Source organism: Mustela nivalis (assembly GCF_964662115.1).
Source record: "Mustela nivalis genome assembly, chromosome: X".
In the NCBI taxonomy this organism is placed as follows: Eukaryota; Metazoa; Chordata; class Mammalia; order Carnivora; family Mustelidae; genus Mustela; species Mustela nivalis.
The window spans coordinates 88,620,871-88,642,415 of NC_139040.1; the positions used below are offsets into that span (position 1 = coordinate 88,620,871).

A 21,545-nucleotide genomic window follows, 5' to 3' on the forward strand; every position below is an offset into this window, starting at 1 on the left:
ACCGAGGTCCCACCCCCAACTCATTCTCTGGAGCCCAACTGACAGCTTCCCTCCTGCTAGTGTTTCCACGGTGCATTGCATGGTGTCTGAAACACTCTAGGATTAATGGGTCTGTTTCTCCCACCATTCTGGGAGCTCCTGGAGGGAAGGCAAGGCCCAGACCCAAATCCTCTGTCCCTACTTCTAGTCAGGGTCCTGCATAGTCAGGGCTCAGAAGGAGGGAGGACAGGAGCAGCATTTGGAGCCCCACTGCATATGAACTCTATTCCCTTTGCACTACATAAATCTCATTGGTAAAGGTGTTAACCTATGAAAGTGAGGTCTGGGGCCCAGGTCCATGGTCACCAGGGAGGGGTCTGAAGAAGCAGACACTGATCATGCTTCTCAGAAGTCCTGAAATTGTGGTGATGGGAGAAGAGGGATATCAAGGCAGATAGGTCCTCTGCCCCTGGGGCACTCTTAGGAAAGGGAAGGGAGCAGTTCTTTTTTTTTTTTTTTTAATATTTTATTCATTTCATTTGACAGACAGAGATTATGGGAGACATTTCACAAAGTTCCTGTTGGACATGTGGGAAGCAGACCTCTCAAAAAATAGGCCTGGTCTAGGCATATCAGCTTGGCAGAGCTGGGATTTGCACCAAGTCTGAACCTATAGCTCTGTAAGGCATGATGGAAGGGGACCGAAGTAATCAGCCTGCACCCAGAGAATATTTCATAGCGGGGGCTCATTATTGATCTCTGCCACTGGCAGGTGGGAACTCAGCAATGCTACAACCAGATTGGCCTTGGTGGGTAGAAGTCTATATTGCAGAACTTGTGCATAACCTATACATGCCTGTATTCATTATTGTTGAGTAATTAATTACTCCAAAAACTTAGGGGCTTAAAAACATATTTATCTCCTAAGTCCTGTAGGTCAGGAATCTGGGCACGACTTAGCTGGGTTTCAACTTTGGGGTCTCACAGGCTGCAGTCAAGGTGTTAGGTAAGGCTACAGTCATCTCAACACATAACTGGGGAAGGATCTGCTTCCAAGCTCACTCACACGAGTGTGGGCAGAATTCAATTCCTTGAGGGTTGTTGGCCTAGGGCCTCAGTTCCTCACTGGCTGTTGGTTGTCCTAAGTTCCTTGTCATGTGGGCTTCTCCACAGGGCAGCTCATAACATGGCCACTTGCTTCACCAGACCAGTCAAGTGAGATGAGACCGAGAGAGAGAGAGAGAATTGAATGAGTGCAAGATGGAAGTCAGTCTTCTTGACCCAATCTCTGAAGTGACATCCCACCACTTTCCCAATATTCTCCTCAGTAGGAGTAAGTCACAAGGTTCAGGTCACAGTCGAGGGAAGGGGATAACAAAAGGGCGTAAATACCAGGAGGTAAAGATCATTGGTGCCGGGATGCCTGGGTGGCTCAGTTGGTTAAGCAGCTGCCTTTGGCTCAGGTCATGATCCCAGCGTCCTGGGATCAAGTCCCACATCGGGCTCCTTGCTCCGCAGGGAGCCTGCTTCTCCCTCTGACTCTGCCTTCCACTCTGTCTGCCTGTGCTCGCTTTTGCTCGCGCTTTCTCTCTGACAAATAAATAAATAAAATCTTAAAAAAAAAAAAAAACTTAAAAAAAAAAAGATCATTGGTGCCATCTTGGCAACTGACTAGTTAATTAATGATTTATATCCCTTCCACTTGCAGAATACATTTACCCATTCCCACTCCATTTAGGCATCACCTCCAAGTCCACAATCTCATCTAAATCAGGACCAGGTGTGAACGTGGCCCCTTGGGTGTATTCCTGAAGTATGGCTCCTTAAGTACTATTTTTCTCGGCCTGTAGATCTGTCAAACTTACAAGTCACCTGTCCCCAACACACCCACCATGCAAAGGTGGAACAGGCGCAGGATAACCACTACAGACATTCCAGTTCGAAAAGGGGGAAAGTGGGAGACACAAAGGAGTCTCTGGTCTATAGCAAGTCTGAAATCCAGCTGGGCAAATGGAAGTTCCTTGATTAGGTCATACACAACTGCCAGGAACATTGGAAAATGTAGTCTGAATTTGTCCCGAAAAGGAAGAGGAAACAGGCTTAACGACCACCTAGCTAGTCTCTGCCACACCTCATAATGTATTTCTCAAAGCCCTTGTGAAAGGACTGTCCACGTGGCCAGAGGGTGAGTTAAATGGATTACACCTGGCATTTAGTGATTCCTCCCTCGACATTGTATATCTGGCATCTTAACCTCATTTAACACAGACTGCTATTGAGTACAGGTTTCAGTCGATCAATAGAACAAACCTTACAAATGCTCCTAGCTGCTTCCACTAACACGGTACATCCAGGATTGCTGATAAGTGCATCTATATTGAAAAGTTTGACTCTACCAATCAAAAAAGCTCCCCAAAAGTAAAAGTCCAGGGCCAGAGGGTTTCAAAGGCAAATTCTACAAAAGAAGAATTAACACCTATTCTTCTCAAATTGTTCCCAAAAATAGAAGAGGAAAGAAAGCTTCTAAATTCATTCTCTGAGGCCAGTATCATCCTGTTACCAAAACTGGATAAGGACACCACAAAAGAAGAGAACCAGGCCAATATCTCTCATGAGTATAGTTGCAAAAATCCTCAACAAAATATTAGTAAACCCAATCCAAATATACATTAAAAAAATCATTCACCAAGATCAAATGGGATTTATTCCCAGAAGGCAATGGTGTTTCAATATTCACAAATCAATTAACATGATACAACCACATTATTAAAAGAAAGGATAAGAACTGTATGATCATTTCAATAGATGCAGAAAAAGCATTTGACAAAGTACAGCAGCCACTCATGAAGAAAACCCTCTGCAAAGGTGGTCTAGAGGGAACATATCTCAACATAGTAAAGGCTTTATATGAAAAATCCATAGCCAACGTCATACTCAATGATGAAAACCTACGTGTTTTTCCCCTAAGATCAGGAACAAGACAAGGATGTCCACTCTCACCACCTTTATTCAACATAGTGCTGGAAGTCCGAGCCACAGCCATTAAACAACATAAAAAAATAAAAGGCAGCCAAATTGCTAAGGAATAAGTAAAACTTTCACTATTTGCAGATGACATGATACTATAAAGAGAAAACCGTAAAAGACTCCACCAAGTAACTACTGAATTCACTAAAGTCGTGGAATGCAAAATCGATGTCCAGAAATCTGTTGCATTTACATGCACTAATAATGAAGCAGCAAAAATTGAAATTAAGAAAATCCCATGTATAATTGCACCAAAACAATAAAATACCTAGGAATAAACTTAACTGAAGAGGTGAAAGACCTGTGCTCTGAAAAGTATAAAACAGTGATGAAAGAAATTCAGGACAATGCGAAGAAATGGAAAAACATTCTGTGCTCATGGGTTGGAAAAACAAATATTGTTAAAATGTCTACACTACCTAAAGCAATCTTGCAGATTTAATGTGATCCCTATCAAAATACCTACAGCATTTTTCACAGAACTTAAACAATCTTAAAATTTGTATGGAACCACAAAAGACCTCAAATAGGCAAAATAATCTTGAAAAAGAAAAACCAAACTGGAGGCATCACAATTTCAGGGTTCAAGTTATATTACAAAGCAGTAGTTACTAAAACAGTATGATACTAGCATAAAAATAGACACAATGGAATAGGAGAGGAAACCCACAAATAAACCATGATCATATGGATAATTCATCTGTGACAAAGGAGGAATGGCTATCCAGTGGGGGAAAATTGTCTTCAACAAATGGTGTTGGGGGCGCCTGGGTGGCTCAGTGGGTTAAGCCTCTGCCTTCGGCTCAGGTCATGATTTCAGGGTCCTAGGATCGAGACCCGCCTCGGGCTCTCTGCTCAGCAGAGAGCCTGCTTCCCCCTCTTTCTCTGCCTCCCTCTCTGCCTACTTGTGATCTCTCTCTCTCTCTCTCTCTGTCAAATAAATAAATAAATAAAATCTTTTAAAAAATGGTGTTGGGAAAATTAGACGGTTATCTATAAAAAAGTGAAATCACTTTCTTAAACCATACACAATAATAAACTCAAAATGGATTAAAGACCTAAATGTGAGAAAGGAAACCATAAAATCCTAGAAGACAGCACAGGGAGTAATTTCTGTAATATCAGTAGGAGCACCATTTTTCTAGATACGTCTTCTAGGGTAAGGGAAATAAAAGCAAAACCAAGCGGGGCGTCTGGGTGGCTCAGTGGGTTAAAGCCTCTGCCTTCGGCTCGGGTCATGATCCCAGCGTCCTGGGATCGAGCCCCACATCGAGCCCCACATCGGGCTCTCTGCTCAGCAGGGAGCCTGCTTCCTCCTCTCTCTCTGCCTGCCTCTCTGCTTACTTGTGGTCTCTGTCTGTTAAATAAACAAATAAAATCTTTAAAAAAAAAAAAGCAAAACCAAGCTATTGAGACTATATCAAAATAAAATGCTTCTGCACAGCAAAGGAAACAATGGAAAAAACTGAAAGCCAATGTGCTGAATGGGAGATGATATTTGCAAATGACATACTGGATAAAGGGTTAGTATCCAAAAATAGATAAAGAACTTTCACAATTCAATACCAAACCCCCGCTCTGGAATATTCCAATTAAAAAATGGGCTGAAGACATGAGCAGACATTTCTCCGAAGAAGACATATAGGTGGCCAAGAAGACATATAGGTGGCCAACAGACACATGAAAAGATGTGCTGAAGACATTAGCAGACATTTCTCCGAAGAAGACATATAGGTGGCCAACAGACACATGAAAAGATGTTCATCATCACTTATCATCAAGAAGATGCAAATCAAAACCACAAAACCTATTGAAAGGGCTAAAATTAAAACACACACACACACACACACACACACACACACAAGAAAGAAGTGTTGGCAAGGATGTCAAGAAAAAGGAATTCTCTTGCACTGTCAGTGGGGATGCAAACTGATGCAGCTGCTGTGGAGAATAGTATGGAGGTTCCTCAACATTTAAAAGTAGAACTACCCTATGATCCAGTAATCGCAGTACTGGATATTTACCCCCAAAATACAAAAACATTAACTCAAAGGGGTACAGGCACCCCTATGTTTATAGCAGCATTATTTACAATAGCCAAGATATGGAAGCAGCCCAAGTGGTGTCCACCAATAGACGAATAGATGGAGAAGTGAGAAACACACACACACACACACACACACACACACACACACACACACACAGGAACATTATTCAGCCATAAAAAGGAATGAAATCTTGCCATTTTCAACAACATGGATAGAGCTAGGGAGTATAATGCTAAGTGAAATAAGTCAGTCAGAAAAAGACAAATACCATATGGTTTCACTCATACGTGGAATTTAACAAAACAAACAAGCAAAAGGGGATAAAGGGGAGAAAGAGAGAGAGGCAAACCATGAAACACACTCTTAACTACAGAAACAGACTGATGGTTACCAGAGGGGAAGTGGGTGGGGGAATGGAAAAAAAAGAAAAGTTTGACCCTACCAAAATTAGATAAAGACATCATGAGAGGGGCGCCTGGGTGGCTCAGTGGGTTAAAGCCTCTGCCTTCGGCTCAAGTCATGATCTCAGGGTCCTGGGATCAAGCCTCACATCAGGCTCTCTGCTCAGCGGGGAGCCTGCCTCCCCCCCCCCCCGCCTGCCTCTCTGCCTACTTGTGATCTCTGTATGTCAAATAATTAAAATCTTAAAAAAAAAAGACAATCACGAGAAAAGACAATTATAGGCCAATTTCCCTTATGAATATAGACACTAAAATCCTCTACAAAATACTGGCAAAACCAACCCAACAGTGTATTAAAAAGATTATACACTATGATCAGTGGGATTTATCCCAGGAATGCAAGACTGATTCAAAATCAGAAAACTGATTAATGTTATACATTACAATAATAGAACAAAGGGGAAAGCCTACATGATCATCTCAACTGATGCATAAAAGGCTAATAAATTCAGCAAAGTTGCACTGCACAAGATCAACACATAAAAATCAGTTGTGCTTTTATACATTAGCAATGAACAATACAAAAATGAAATTAAGAAAGCAATTCCATTTACAATAGCATCTAAAAGAAATACCTAAAAATAAATGTAACCAAGGAGGCCAAAGACTTGCATATGGAACACTTGTATAAGACTTGTATACAAAGACTTGTATACTGGAAAACATTGTTGAAAGAACTTAAGCGAGACATTCTATGCTCATGGATTGGGAGGCTGTATATTGTTAAGATGTCAGTACTACCCAAAGTAATGTGCAGATTCAACACAATTGCTATCAAAAGTCCAACAGCCTTTTTGCAGAAACGTGGAAATGCCAATCTTAAAATTCATATGGAATTTTAATACAATTTTAATAAATTTTATTATTTTAATAAATTAATAAAAATAAAATAAAATTTAAAATAAAAATTTAATAATTTTTAAAAGATTTTATTTATTTATTTGACAGAGATCACAAGTAGGCAGAGTGGCAGGCAGAAAGAGAGAGGGAGAAGCAGGCTCCCTGCCAAGCAGGGAGCCCGATGTGGGGCTCCATCCCAGGACCCTGGGATCATGACATGAGCTGAAGGCAGAGGCTTTAACCCACTGAGCCACCCAGGTGCCCCCAAATTTTAATAATTTTAATAAAAATTTAATAAAAATTTTAAATTTTAAATAAAATTTTAATAAAATCAATATGGAATTCAAGGAGTCCTGAAGAGCCAAAACAATCTTGAAAAAGAAGAACAAAGTCAAATGGCTGAGTTGTTTTCTTTTTTTAAATTGAAATATAATTAACATATAGTGTTACATTAGCTTTTGGAATACAATATAATGATTCAACAATTCTATAAATTAACGCAGATCCCAACAAGACTTGTATAATGGCAAAGAAGTAGAAGCAATCTGGGTGTCCATCCCTGGCAAGTAGACAGGAAAAATCAGGCATAGGAGGTAGTTGAGGTTGATAGAAAATCTACACACAGCCTATCGAATAAATCTTCCAATATATTGTCGACATTTTTCATCAGAGGCAAAAAAAATGGAAAAAACCCAAATGTCCATAACTGATGAATATACAAATAAAATGGGGTCTATCCATACAATAGAATATTATTTGGCAATAAAAATGTGTGAAGTACTGACCCATGCTCTATAATGGGATAAGCCTGGAAGACATTTTGCTAAATGAGAGAAGCCAGGCACAAAAGATACATATTGCATCTTTATGAAATGTCCAGAATAGGAAAATCTATAGAAATATAAAAGAGATTAGTGGTTGCCTTGGGAGGCAGTGGGTGGAGGTTGGAGGGAAATAGGGAATGACTACTAATGGGTACACCTCTTCCTGAGGTGATGAAAATATTTTATACTTACATTGCGAGGATGGTCAAACAATGCTGTGAATATGCTAAAAGACACTGAATCGTACACTTTAAGTGGGTGAATTGAATGATGTATGCATTACACTTCAGTAAAGGTTTTATATGTACCATGTACATTTAAGACGTAATTATATCCCAATAAAGGTGATACATATATAAACATATTTCTAATACATAAAATATCTATATCATCTATCTATCTATCTAAACATATTATTGCCCCTTGGGAGAAATGGTTGATTCCAGGGCTGGGACTAGAGAACAAAGAAGGGTTTAAAAAAAATGAAAGAAACATCAGAAGCACAAAGAAGCCAACTTAAAGGATCTCCTAATTGTCCAAATCAGGGACAATATGAGCAACAAAATAAATAATGAATGAATGAATTATAATTCATAAAATAAAACTTCATGAGTCTGTATAAAAATAAACACATAGGGGTGCCTGCGTGGCTCAGTTGGTTGAGCATCTGACTCTTGCCATAATCTCAAGGTTGTGAGATCGAGCTCCATGTCAGGCTCTCTCCATGCTGGGGGCGGAGCGTGCTTACGATTCTCTCCCTCTTCCCCTCCCCCCCCTTTCCTCTCTAAAAATGGAAGAAACAAACAAATGACCAAATAAATGAATGAATGGCAAACTCAACCCAAAAAACAAATAATCCAATCAAGAAATGGGCAGAGGACATGAACAGACATTTCTGCAAAGAAGACATCCAGATGGCCAACAGACACATGAAAAAGTGCTCCATATCACTCGGCATCAGGGAAATACAAATCAAAACCACAATGAGATATCACCTCACACCAGTCAGAATGGCTAAAATCAACAAGTCAGGAAATGACAGATGCTGGCGAGGATGCGGAGAAAGGGGAACCCTCCTACACTGTTGGTGGGAATGCAAGCTGGTGCAGCCACTCTGGAAAACAGCATGGAGGTTCCTCAAAATGTTGAAAATAGAACTGCCCTATGACCCAGCAATTGCACTACTGGGTATTTACCCTAAAGATACAAACGTAGTGATCCGAAGGGGCACGTGCACCCGAATGTTTATAGCAGCAATGTCCACAATAGCCAAACTATGGAAAGAACCTAGATGTCCATCAACAGATGAATGGATAAAGAAGATGTGGTATATATACACACAATGGAATACTATGCAGCCATCAAAAGAAATGAAATCTTGCCATTTGCGACAACATGGATGGAACTAGAGCGTATCATGCTTAGCGAAATAAGTCAAGTGGAGAAAGACAACTATCATATGATCTCCCTGATATGAGGAAGTGGTGATGAAACATGGGTGCTTAAGTGGGTAGGAGAAGAATAAATGAAAGAAGATGGGATTGGGAGGGAGACAAACCATAAAGTGACTCTTAATCTCACAAAACAAACTGAGGGTTGCTGAGGGGAGGGGGGTTGGAAGAAGGGGGGTGGGGTTATGGACATTGGGGAGGGTATGTGCTTTGGTGAGTGCTGTGAAGTGTGTAAACCTGGCGATTCACAGACCTCTACCCCTGGGGATAAAAATATATGTTTATAAAAAATAAAAAATTAAAAATAAATAAATAATTAAAGAGGGGAGAAGCCAGCATCTTCACCACAGTAGAAGTCTCATAAAGTCTTAATAAATGTAGAAGGAATGATTGAAATAGAAACTCCCTATCTGGTAAATGCCACAGTAACAATTGTGTCAGGCACAGATCATCAGTGGATGCTAAAATTAGTGGGTGAAAGCTTGATGAAAAACAGGATATTTACATAAATAATTTGAGTGTCTTCTCACCTGTTAGTTACTAATTACTACTTCACAGTGGTGAACACCACCTTAACCAAGTGTTAAAGTTTAACATCACCAAAAATAAGACATATAGATGTTATATACCTCCTGTTCTGATGGACTAAGGGTGAATCCCTTTTGTGGTATTCATTTTTTCCCCCAAGTTCTTATTTAAATTCCAGTTAGTTAAGATACAGTGTAATATTAGTTTCAGGTGTAGAATTTAGTGATTCAACACCACATACAACACCTGGTGCTCATCACAACAAGTGTATTCCTCAATCCCTATGACCCACTTGGCCCGTCCCCTCCCCACCTCCCCCTCTGGGAACCATCAGTTTGTTCTCTATAGTTAACAGTCTGTTTCTTGGTTTTCCTTTCTTTTTCCCCCCATGTTCATTTGTTTTGTTTCATGAATTCCACAAATGAGTGAAATCATATGGTGTGTGTCTTTCTTTGACTTACTTTGCTTAGCATAATACTCTCTAACTCCATGTTGTTGCAAATGGCAAGATTTCATTCTTTTTGATGACAGACTAATACACACACACACACACACCACACCACACACCGTATCTTTTTTTGTCCATTCATCAGTCGATGGACACTTGGGCTCTCTCCATAGTTTGGCTATTGTTGACAATGCTGCTATAAACATTGGGGTGCATGTACCCCTTCAAATTAGTATTTTTGTATCCTTTGGGTAAATACCTAGTAGTGCAGTTGCTGGCTTATAGGATAGTTCAACTTTTAATTTTTGAGGAACCTCCATACTGTTTTCCAGAGTGGCTGCACCAGTTTGCATTCCTACCAAAAGTGTTCTCAAGAAAAAAAATCATAACCTCTATCTAATCATGAAAGAACATCAGAAAAACCCAATTGAGGGATAGCTTCAAAACAACTGACCAATACTCTTCAAAAGTGTTAAGGTCATGAAAGATAAGGAAAGACTGAGGAACTGTCACAGACAGGAGGAGACTAAGGAGACATGATAACTAATTGTAAGGGAGGAATCCTAGAATAGAAAAAAAGACAATTGAGGGAAAACTGATAAACTCCAAAAGTGAAATTTGAAGAGATTAATTTGATCGTATTGTATCAATGTTAATTTCCTGGTTTCAATAATTCTACCGTGATCCTGTAAAATGGTAACATTTGTGGAAGCTGGGTAAAAGATATATGAGAACTCTTTGCACTAGTTTAATAAATTTTTTTTAGAGAAAAAGTGGGGTCAGAGGACAAGGGAGAGAAAGAAACTTAAGCAGTCTCCATGCCCAGTACGGAGCCCAACACGGGGCTCAATTTTACAACCCGGAGATCACACATGACCTGAGCCACAATCGAGTTAGACTCTTAACCGACTGAGCCACCCAGGCGCCCCCAGTTTTGTAACTTTTTATGTCAGAAATTATTACAAAAGAAAAAGTTAAAAAATTAAAAGACACATATCACTATGTAAACAAGTAGGAAACAGAGTAAAATATATGACATAAGAGCATTAGAGACTGTTTACTGAAAACAGCCAGTTATTTTACCAGCAAGATGGGTTTATTCAGGAATAACAGAATTGCCATTTGGGACATGCAAGCTACAGAAAACCATAGGCAAGTCCAATAAATAGAGGAGTTATTTTATGGAGAAGAAGGAAGAAGTCAGAAGGCGTTGTTTTTGTTTGTATGTTTGTTCTTGTTTTTTTAATTCCAGTGGAAGGGGCCATTTTCAATGAAAGGCCACTGGAGAAAAACAAGAGTTCAAGGTGCTGACAGTTTCTCATTGGCTGGGCTGTAGGGGTAGTCAGTTTCTTGCAGGACATGCAATGTACATCTTTTCCATTGGGGCCTATAACTGATGTTTCTTTTCTGTTAACAATTCTTCTGTTGGGGTCCGTAATTGACAGTTCTTCTTATGAAAGATGTTGAATAGAATGGCTCCCCCTTCTAGCTTTCCAATTCCACTTTAGTGAGGCTTCCCTTTATTAATTTTCACAATACATTACAAATACATGCAAATAGAACAGTATACTTTACCAGGACACACACAAACAAAAGGTTTTACATTGAGGGGTTTTACATTGAGGGGCGCCTGGGTGGCTCAGTGGGTTAAAGCCTCTGCCTTCGGCTCAGGTCATGATCCCACGGTCCTGCGATCGAGCCCCACATTGGCCTTTCTGCTTAGCCGGGAGCCTGCTTCCCTTCCTGTCTCTGCCTGTCTCTGCCTACTTGTGATCTCTGTCTGTCAAATAACTAAATAAAATCTTTAAAAAAGGGTTTTACATTGAAATATTAGCTTGACTCCCTGAGAATGGTGAATGGGAAAAGGGGGAATCATTCATTCAGTTTATCAAGGGATGAAATTTAATTTATACACTAGAAGGTTTCCTAGAGGGTGTGAGATTAGATCCAGATCTCGCAGGAATTATGTAGAGACCTGGGAGAGTTAAGGGGTGGTCTGAGGTCACGGTAGTGGCAATATGTGGGAAACGGAGCTAGAATCGGCTTGGGTGGGGCCAAGAGTCTGCATTGTTCTGAGAGGAAGGACCAGGTTTAGAGGGATTGGGAGCTAAAGCTGGCTAGAGGGGCTCAAGCTCCAAAGATGGTGGGCTGGTGTCCTCTGTGGTGCTGTCAACTCCTCAGCTAGTGCCCTGAGGTGCTGCTGGGACTGAACCCTTTCCTGTCTTTTACTTGGTATTCAGGGCTCATTCTCTTCCAAGGACCTCCCTTCTAGCACCTTCCTGCCTGCACTTCCCCTTGCCCCGCCCTGGTAATGTTATCCATTTTGCTGTCCTTTGATCAGGTCCAGACAGGGGAATACGTAAAAGGCCAGACCTTTCCTCTAGACCAGGGATTAGGATCAGTTGGACTAGGGGCTGGTGCCTCATTACTCCTTGCTTCCCCTAACTATAGACCTCAGAGTGCCCAGCTCAGCCTGCCCTGCTGTGTGGCTTATGTGGTCATCTGTTCAACCTGTAGCTTGGCCTGGGACAGTCCCAATATAGGCTCCACTCACCACCAAGCATGCAGATGAAAAGTTGAGGCTCAAAGGGGGCATAAAGGGGCCCAGAAGAGCAGGCATATAATGGAGTACTCAGAGGAGGAGCCACACATACCACCTCCCCCACCCCACCCTCAGGAGCTGCTGAACTGCCTGACTGCAAATTTTGCCTCCATCGATGACTGGTTATGTGATTTTCTTGGCAAATGGCTTAATCTCGTATGGTCTCAGTTCCCTCATTTATATGAAGAGGAATAGTAGAATAATAGTACCTATCACAGAAGGTTATTGTGAGAAGGAAATGAGACTATGTATTTAGTGTCTGGCATAAATCAAGTCCCCAGTAAATGTTAGCTGTCATTATTATTATCTGATGTTCTTCCACAGTCCTGGTCCTTGGGCTCCCATAGCTGCAGCGAGACATCACCCTGGCTGTGGCTATGGCTCTACTTCAGAGGAGGTAGGGGGTACTAAGAAAGGGATGGGGAGTGGGCTTGATGAAAACATGTACTCCTTTGTATTTATTTTATATAGTTGTGACAAGGGGCACCTGGGTGGCGCAGTTGGTTAAGCATCTGATTCTTGGTATTGGCTCAGTTCATGATCTCAGGGTCATTCAGCTCTGAGTCTGCTAAAGTTTCTCTCTCCTCTCCTTCTACCCCTCCCTGCCGCATGCTCTCTTTCTCTCAAATAAATAAATGACTACAGCTTTTTAATAGAGCTTGAAGTCAGGGATTATTATGCCACCAGCTTTGGTTTTCTTTTTCAACATTCCTCTGGCCTTTTAGGGTCTTTTCTTGTTCCATATAAATTTTAGGGTTATTTGTTCCATTTCTGTAAAAAAAAAGTTATTAGTATTTTTTTTAAAAAAAAAAGTTATTAGTATTTTTTTTTAAGATTTTTTATTTATTTATTTGACAGAGAGAGATGACAAGCAGGCAGAGAGGCAGGCAGAGAGGGAGAGGAGGAAGCAGGCTCCCTGCTGAGCAGAGAGCCCGATGCGGGGCTCGATCCCAGGACCGTGGGATCATGACCTGAGCCGAAGGCAGCGGCTTAACCCACTGAGCCACCCAGGCGCCCAGTTATTAGTATTTTGATAGGGATTGCCTTCAACGTGTAGATTGCTTTGGGTAGTACAGACATTTTAACGGTATTTGTTCTTTGAATCCACGAGCATGGAATGTTTTTCCATTTTTTGTGTGTGTCTTCCTCAATTTCTTTCATAAGTGTTCTATAGTTTTCAGAGTTTCAAAGCTTCCCTCTTTGGATATGTTTATTCCTAGGTATCTTATTGGTTTTGGTGCAATTGTAAGTGGGATTGGTTCCTTAATTTCTCTTTCTTCTGTCTCAAGACTGTATGGTACTAGCACAAAAATAGACACACAGATCAATGGAATAGAATAGAGAACCTGGAAATGAACCCTCAACTTCATAGTCAACTAATCTTCAACAAAGCAGTGAAGAATGTCCAATGGAAAAGACAACCACATGCAGAAGTATGAAACTGGACCATTTTCTTACACCATACACAAAGATAAACTCAAAATGGATGAAAGACCTAAATGTGAGACAGGAATCCATCAAAATCCTAGAGGAGAACACAAGCAGCAACCTCTTCGACCACAGCCACAGCAACTTCCTGCTAGACACGTCTCCAAAGGAAAGGGAAGGAAAAGCAACAATGAGCTATTGGGACTTCATCAAGATAAAAAGCTTTTGTGCAGGAAAGGAAACAGTCAACAAAACCAAAAGGCAACCTACAGAATGGGAGAAGATATTTGCAAATGTCTTATCATATATAGGGCTAGTATCCAAAATCTATAAAGGACCTATCAAACTCAACACCCCCCCAAAACACAAACAAACAAACAAAAAGGGTAGAAAACATGAATAGATATTTCTCCAAAGAAGATATCTAAATGGCCAACAGACCCATGAAAAAGTGCTCAACATCACTCTGCATCAGGGAAATACAAATCAAAACCACAGTGAGATACCACCTCACACCAGTCAGAATGGCTAAAATTAACCAGTCAGGAAATGACAGATGTTGGTGAGATGTGGAGAAAGAGGAACCCTTTTACATTGTTGGTGAGAAGGCAAGCTGGTGCTGCAACTCTGGAAAACAGTATGGGGGTTCCTCAAGAAGTTAAAAATAGAGCTAGCCTATGACCTAGCAATTATACTACTAGGTATTTACCCTAAAGATAAATGTAATGATTCAAAGGGGCACCTGCACCCCAGTGTTCATAGCAGCAATGTCCACCATAGCCAAACTATGGAAAGAGCCTGGATGCTCATCGACAGATGAATGGATAAAGTAGAATTTTTATATATGTATATCAAATGGAATGTTACTCAGTCAGCAAAAAGAATAAAATCTTACCATTTACATCATCGATGTGAATGAAACTGGAGGGTATTATGCTGAGCAAAATAAGTCAGTCAGAGAAAGACAATTATCATATGGTTTTGCTCACATGTAGAATTTAAGAAACAGAACAGGATCATAGGGAAGAAAAAGGAAAAATGAAATAAGATTAAATTAGAGAGGGAGACAAACAGTATGAAACTCTTAACTATAGGAAACAAACTAAGGGTTGCTGGAGGTGGGAGGATGGAGTAACTGGTGGGGGGATGGGGTAACTGGGGGATGGGCATTAAGAAGGACACTTATTGGAATGAGCACTGGGTGTTATATGCAACCATGAATAACTGAACTCTACCACTTTTTAAAAAAATATATTTATTTACTTATTTGTCAGAGAGATAGAACATAAGTGGGGGAGCAGCAGGCAGAGGGGGAAGCAAGCTCCAAGCTGAGCAGGGAGCCCAATGCGGGACTCGATCCCAGGAACCTGAGATCATGACCTGAGCTGAAGGCAGATGTTTAACCGACTAAGCCACTCAGGTGGCCCTGATCTCTACCTCTGAAACCGATCATACACTATATATTAACTAACTGAATTAAAATAAAGTAAGTTTTAAAAAAGAGGAACAAATAAATCTTTAAATGAGTAAACATATATATCGTTATGACAAAAAAGAAAATACACAGTATTAGAGAAGATAGTAAATCTTTAATTTATACAAATATCTAAGTATTTTCATTCTTTTTTAAAAAATATTTTATTTATTTATTTGACAGAGAGAAAGAGATCACGAGTAGGCAGAGAGGCAGGAAGAGAGAGGGGGGGAAGCAGGCTCCCCACTGAGCAGAGAGAGCCAGACTCCGGGCTGGATCCCAGGACCCTGAGACTATATGACCTGAGCCGAAGGCCGAGGCTTAACCCACTGAGCTACCCAGGCGCCCCGTATTTTCAGATTCTTAATGATATAATCTAGCCTCTTCTGTGAATATGCATTTTACACAAGGTTTTATGCTCTAATATGTACACAATTCCTGATCAGGCTTTTTGCTAATGACCTTTAAATCTTGATTGTTGCTATTAATGAGAAAAGCTTTTTTTTTTTTTTCTCTCAAGTAGGTGCAGGTACTTGGAAATGGAAAAGCAGCCTTTCTCTATTAGCCAGAATTGCTATTTCATTCTTTTTTTTAAAAAAGATATTGATGCCTGTTTTTATTTATTTTTTTAAAAGATTTTATTTATTTATTTATTTGACATAGAGAGAGATCACAAGTAAGCAGAGAGGCAAACAGAGAGAGAGAGAGAGAGGGAAGTATGTCCCCTGCTGAGCAGAGATCCCAATGCGGAACTCGATCCCGGGACCCCGGGATCATGACCTAAGCAGAGGCTTAACCCACTGAGCCACCCAGGCACCCATCTATTTCATTCTTGAAATCATTTCAATCCAGTTGAACCTTGTAATAGTTTTTAAATAATCGTTCCTTTCTTCAAGTTATCCACAAATGTTACCCTACTTCTTTTAATTTTTTTTCTTTTTGATTTGAATTATAATAGCTATACTACCAAGGTATGATTTTTTTTTAAAGCTCACTTTTCCAAAGTTGAATTTTTGCTTTGAACCCTCTAATCTTTGTCAGTGCACATTAATCTATTTTCACATGGTCCTTCCAAATTTCTATAAAATATATTCAAGGACCTAAAGAAGTCAGCTAATCTTTTTTCAACAAATCTACCAGGTGAGAATGGTTCATGGCAAAAAACTCAATTTGGCTTTTGCTTACAAACTTCAAAAAATACTCTTCCTTTGGATCAGCTTACACACTTATGAAACAGCAAAGAGGGATGTTCTAATCTTTTGTCTTAAAACAAAGATGAAAACAGGTGGGACCTTAGTGCCTTATATTTTAATTAGAGTCATCATACCATCAGTACAAAATTTCCCATGGAAATTAGATCAAAAGTCAAACTCTTACAACAGATAAGGGTTTGTCTGTATAAAAAAATAAATAAAGCAATGTATTACCAGAATCTCGGAATTTTCATAACAAACTCTAGATGCAAAGCCTTTATATCTTCTTAGCACTGTGTCTACGCAAATTTCTTTGTTTCAAAATATTCATAAAAATGCAATGCATGATCTTGGATTGGGTCCATTGGCTATAAATTATAGGACATTATCAGGAAAATTGGTGAAATTTGAATGAAATATGAGGATTATCTTGTAGTGATATATTAACATTGATGGTTGTATCATGATTATGTAAGAGAATGTCCTTATTTGTAGAAAAGCCCATTAAAATATTCAGAAGAGATGGGTCTGCAACTTGCTTTCAAGTGTTTCAGGAAAAGAAGTTCTCTATACTGTTCTTGCAACTTCTCTTTAACTTTGTGCTGTTCCAAAATAAAAGATAATCATGGGGCGCCTGGGTGGCTCAGTCATTAAGTGTCTGCTTTTGGCTCAGATGGATCGAGTCCGGTGTTGGGCTGCCTGATCAGAAGCATAAAGGCTGCTTCTCCCTCTCCCACTCCCCCTGCTTGTGTTCCCTCTCTTGCTGTCTCTGTCTCTGTCAAATAAATAAATAAAATCTTAAAAAAAGATAACTCATGAAATATTTGCTTGGATATTTTAACTTGGAATCATTTGCTTGGCATTGTTGCTTCTTTCAATAATTCTCCATGAAAATCAGACATTTAAGCTAAGAAATAAGGGCTTGTTAGGCACCCAAATCCAAACGTGTGATGATCCCCATGATTCATCATTCATGGACCTGGAGTTGGTCTTGAAAATATGATAACATTGCAGCTTTACTCTAAAAGTTATCCATTATGATACTGTGATGGTTAATTTTATGTGTCAACTTTGCCAGACCATGGGTTGCCCAGATATTTGGTCAAATATTATTCTTAGGGTCACTTTGTTGAAATGAACATTTAAACCAGTAGATCGGGGAAAGCAGATTGATCCGAACGTGCGTGGGCCTCAGCCAGTCAGTTGAAGGCCTGAATAGAAGAAAAAAGCTGACTTTCCCCAGAATAAAGTAGAATTCTTTCTGCCTGACTCTGTTTGAACTGAGATATCAGCATTTTCCTGGCTTCAGACTCAAATGAAACAACGACTCTTCCTGGTTATGATGGCCTTTGTACTAGAACTACACCGTCAATTCTCCTGGGTCTCCCACTTTCCAAGTCAGCCTGCAGGTCTTCGGGCTTGTCCACCTCTATAATCGTATAAACCAATTCCTTATAATAAATCTCATTATCTCTATATTTGCATCCTATCGATTGTCTTTCCCTGGAGAACCCTGACCAATACAGATTTGGGTGTTGAAAGTGGTTCTAGAGGAACAGAATTTTAAGGATTAATTTTCTGAATTGGTTCTGGGATTTCTGGAACTGGATCTCTAATCTGATTACATTTAAAAACACTAATGACTCTATTCCAAGAATAAAGAGAGAACTGATAGTCCATGGCAGGGACTTAAGGAGATACAAAAAATACCACCACGTAATACTCCTAATCAACCACTTATAAGAAGAAAGGATCTGGGTGATCTTATATTTACTTTTGAACAAATTAACAAACGTAAAGAGATTGGCTGATTGCTCCTAATGTTACTGGACAAAGTTAGCCAGGGATGGAGCTGGGGGCAGGGGCCGGAAGATGAGCCCAAGGATTTGAATTCCCAGTGCAAGAGCCATATAAATGACTTAAAAGCTTCTATGTCTTCCCTAGAGACCCTTATCTTCTGTAGCCACATGGCCGAGATGGCTGAAAATCAAACACAGAATCTCACTCTACAGCTGGCTGAATTATAACACAAGTTGAACTCGCCACTCACAGGGTGCCTACCGTTAAAGTGAAAACATTGATGGGGGAAGGAATATGATCCTGAGAGTTGGAATGGTGAGGCCAGGTCTCCTTGAGGAACACACAGATTTACAATGCTAATCTTTCTCTTAACCTTCCCCCAAAGGGACCTCCAGCCTTTCCCCAGGATAACTGCATTGGGTAAAAGGAAATGATCAGATCTTTGGGGAAATTCCTGGACTCTAGCTCTGAACTGACCCTGACTCCAGGAGATCCAAAATGTCACTGTGATATTTACCTGGCAGTTCACATACCACGATCACCTGAACCTCACTGTCGACCTCCAGTCGGAGCAGGGTCTTCTGGAAGTCAGGTGATCCATGGAGTTCTAGCTCAGTTCCATCTCACAATGTCCCTGATGGGTCCCCAAATCCATCTTGTGGTTATTTCCTTAGCCTGGAATTCATAATTGCAATCTATATACTCAGCCACTAAGGACATAATTGGAATGCACATACTCAGATTGTTTCCCTAACCTGTGCAGTGAGGGCTGTTATGGTGGGAAAGGCCAAATGGATGCCACTAGAGCTGCACCTACTGAAGAATAGAGTAAATAGTAAATCTAAAGCCGTACTGCCTCCCTAGAAGGATGGCAGAGATTAATGCCACCATCGAGGACTGGAAAGATGCAAGGGTGGTGATTCCCACCACATCCCCACTCAATTCTTTTATTTGGCTTATACAGAAGACAGATGGGTCTTGGAGAATGACTGTGGATTATAGTAAGCTTAACCAGATGGTGACTCCAGTTGCAGCTGCTGTACCAGATGCAGACTCATTGCTTGAGCAAATTAACACATCCCCTGGTTTCCCCTGGTACCTGGTATGCAACTGTTGATCAACAAACTTCTTCCCCCTCCCATACCTGATAATAAGGGCCACCCAAAGTGGTTTGCTTTCAGCTCACAAAGCCAGCAACACATCTTCGCTGTCCAACCTTAAGGGTATATCATCTCTCCAGCCCAATGTCCTAATTTGTTCACATGTATCTTTGTCACCTTTCCCTTCCATGAGGTCTCCCACTGCTTCATTACATTGATGACGTTTTGCTGACTGGATCTAGTGAGCGAGAAGTAGCAAGCCTTCTCTAGATGTATTGGTAAGACATCTGGTATCAGAAAGTGGGTAATAAATCCAACAAAAATTCAGGGACTTTCTACCTCAGTGAAATTTGGGGGGATCTGGTGGTATAGGGGTGTCTTAAGATATCCCTTCCGAGGGGAAGGATAAGTTGCTGCAGCTGGCCCCTCTTAGAGAACTAAAAATGGGGCACAATGCTTCGTGGGCCTCTTTCGCTTTTGGAGGCAGCATATTCCTTATTTCAGTGTGTTACCCTGCCTCCTTCCCCTAGCGCCCTTAAAAAAGTTGCTAGTTTGGAGTGGGGCTCAGAACAAGAGAAGGTTCTGCAACTGATGTAGGCTTCCATGCGATCTGCTCTGCCGCTTGGGCCAAATGACCCTACAGATCTAATGGGACTTGGGGTGTCAGAGGCAGACAAGGATGCCGTCTGGAGCTTTCAGCAGGCTCCCAGAGATGAAGTGTGGTGTGAGCCTTTAGGATTTTGGAACAAAGTCCCACCATCCTCTGGGGGCAACTACTCTCCTTTGGAGAAACAGCTCTTGGCCTGCTACTGGACCTCAGCAGAGACTGAAAAAACCATGGGCCACCAAGTCACAATGTGATGTGAGCTGCCCATCATGGACCGGGTGTTATCTGACCCACTATGCCATAAAGTTGGCAGCACACAGTATCATTCCGACATTCCATGGAAACAGTGTTTACGTATGTGTGATGGGGCCCAGACAAGCCCTGAGGGCACAAGTAAGTTACATGAAGAAGTAGCCCCAGTGTCCGTGCTCCTCACTCCTGCTACGCTGCCTTCACTCTCCCAGCCCACCCTTAGAGCCTCATGCGGGATTCCTTATGATCAGCTGACAGAGGGAGAGAAGACTCAGTCCTGGTTTACAGATGGTTCTCCACAACAGGCAGCAGCACGCACGAGAGCTTGGGACATCCCTGAAGGCAGTGGTGAAAAGACATCTTCCCCGTGGGGAGAAGTTAAGGTAGTGCACCTCATCATTCATTTCGATGGGAAGGAGAAACGTCCAGCTGTGTGCTTATCTGTCAGTTCATAGACTGTGGCCCATCATTTGGCTGGATGGACAAGAGACTTAGAAGAAACATGATTGGAGAACTGATGACAAGGACATTTTGGGAAGACATATGTGAACAGACCTCTCTGAATGGGCAAACCACGTAGAAGATATTTGTGTTTCATGTGAGTGGTCACTAAAGGGTGACCTCGACAGAGGAGAGTTTTAATAGCCAAGTGGATAAGATGACCTGTTCCATGGCTCTCCGACTCCTTCACCTTGTCACCCAATTGGCTCAGGAACAAAATGGCCATTGTAGCAAGGATGGAGGTTGTGCACAGCATGAATTTCTCCTCCTCAAGGCCAACCTGGCTCTGGCCACTGCTGAATGTCCAACCTGCAAGCAGTAGACACCAACACTGAGTCCCCCGTGTGTGGCACCATTCTCCAGCATGATCAGCCAGCAACCTGGCGGAGGGTTGATTACATTGGTTCCCTTCCATTATGAAAGGGGCAAGATTCTGTTGTTACTGGAAAAGACACTTACTCTGGATACAGTGTTGCCTTCCCTGTAGTTAATTCTTCTGCCAAAACCACCATCTGTAGACTTACAGCATGCCTTACCCACTATCAAACTATTTTACGCAGCATAGGGTCCGTCAAAGAACTCACAAAAAATGCCGCAATGGGCCCATGCTCACGGAATTCCCTACCATCAGAAAGCAGCTGGCTTCATGGAACAATGGAATGGCCTTTTGAAGGCTCAGTTATGGGGCCAGGTAAGTGGGACTAGTTTCAGGGCTGGAGGAAGGTTCTCCAGAAGGCTGTATGTGCTCTGAATCAGCATCAACCCATGGTGCTATTTCTCCCATGGCCAAAATCCATGGGTCCAGGAATCAAGGGCTGGAAATAAAGTGGCACCTCTCACTATGACACCCAGTGACCCATTCACAAAAGTGTTTGCTTCCTATTCCAACAACCTTATTCTCCGCTGGCCTAGAGGCATTAGTTCCAAAGGCAGGAAGGCTTCCACCAGGAGACACAACAATGAGTCCATTGAACCGGAAGCT

At 41.3% G+C, this 21,545-nt stretch overlaps 1 protein-coding gene across 1 annotated transcript in view; it reads right to left on the reverse strand.

Moving 5' to 3' along the window:
• Window positions 1-923: 923 nt before the first annotated feature.
• Window positions 924-21,545, reverse strand: part of KANTR (KANTR integral membrane protein) — a 53,627-nt gene continuing 33,005 nt past the window's right edge. Inside the window, exon 3 of the transcript XR_014307143.1 lies at window positions 924-1,176. The gene's annotated coding sequence lies outside the window, so the exon portion shown is untranslated. The remainder of the gene's footprint in view (window positions 1,177-21,545) is intronic.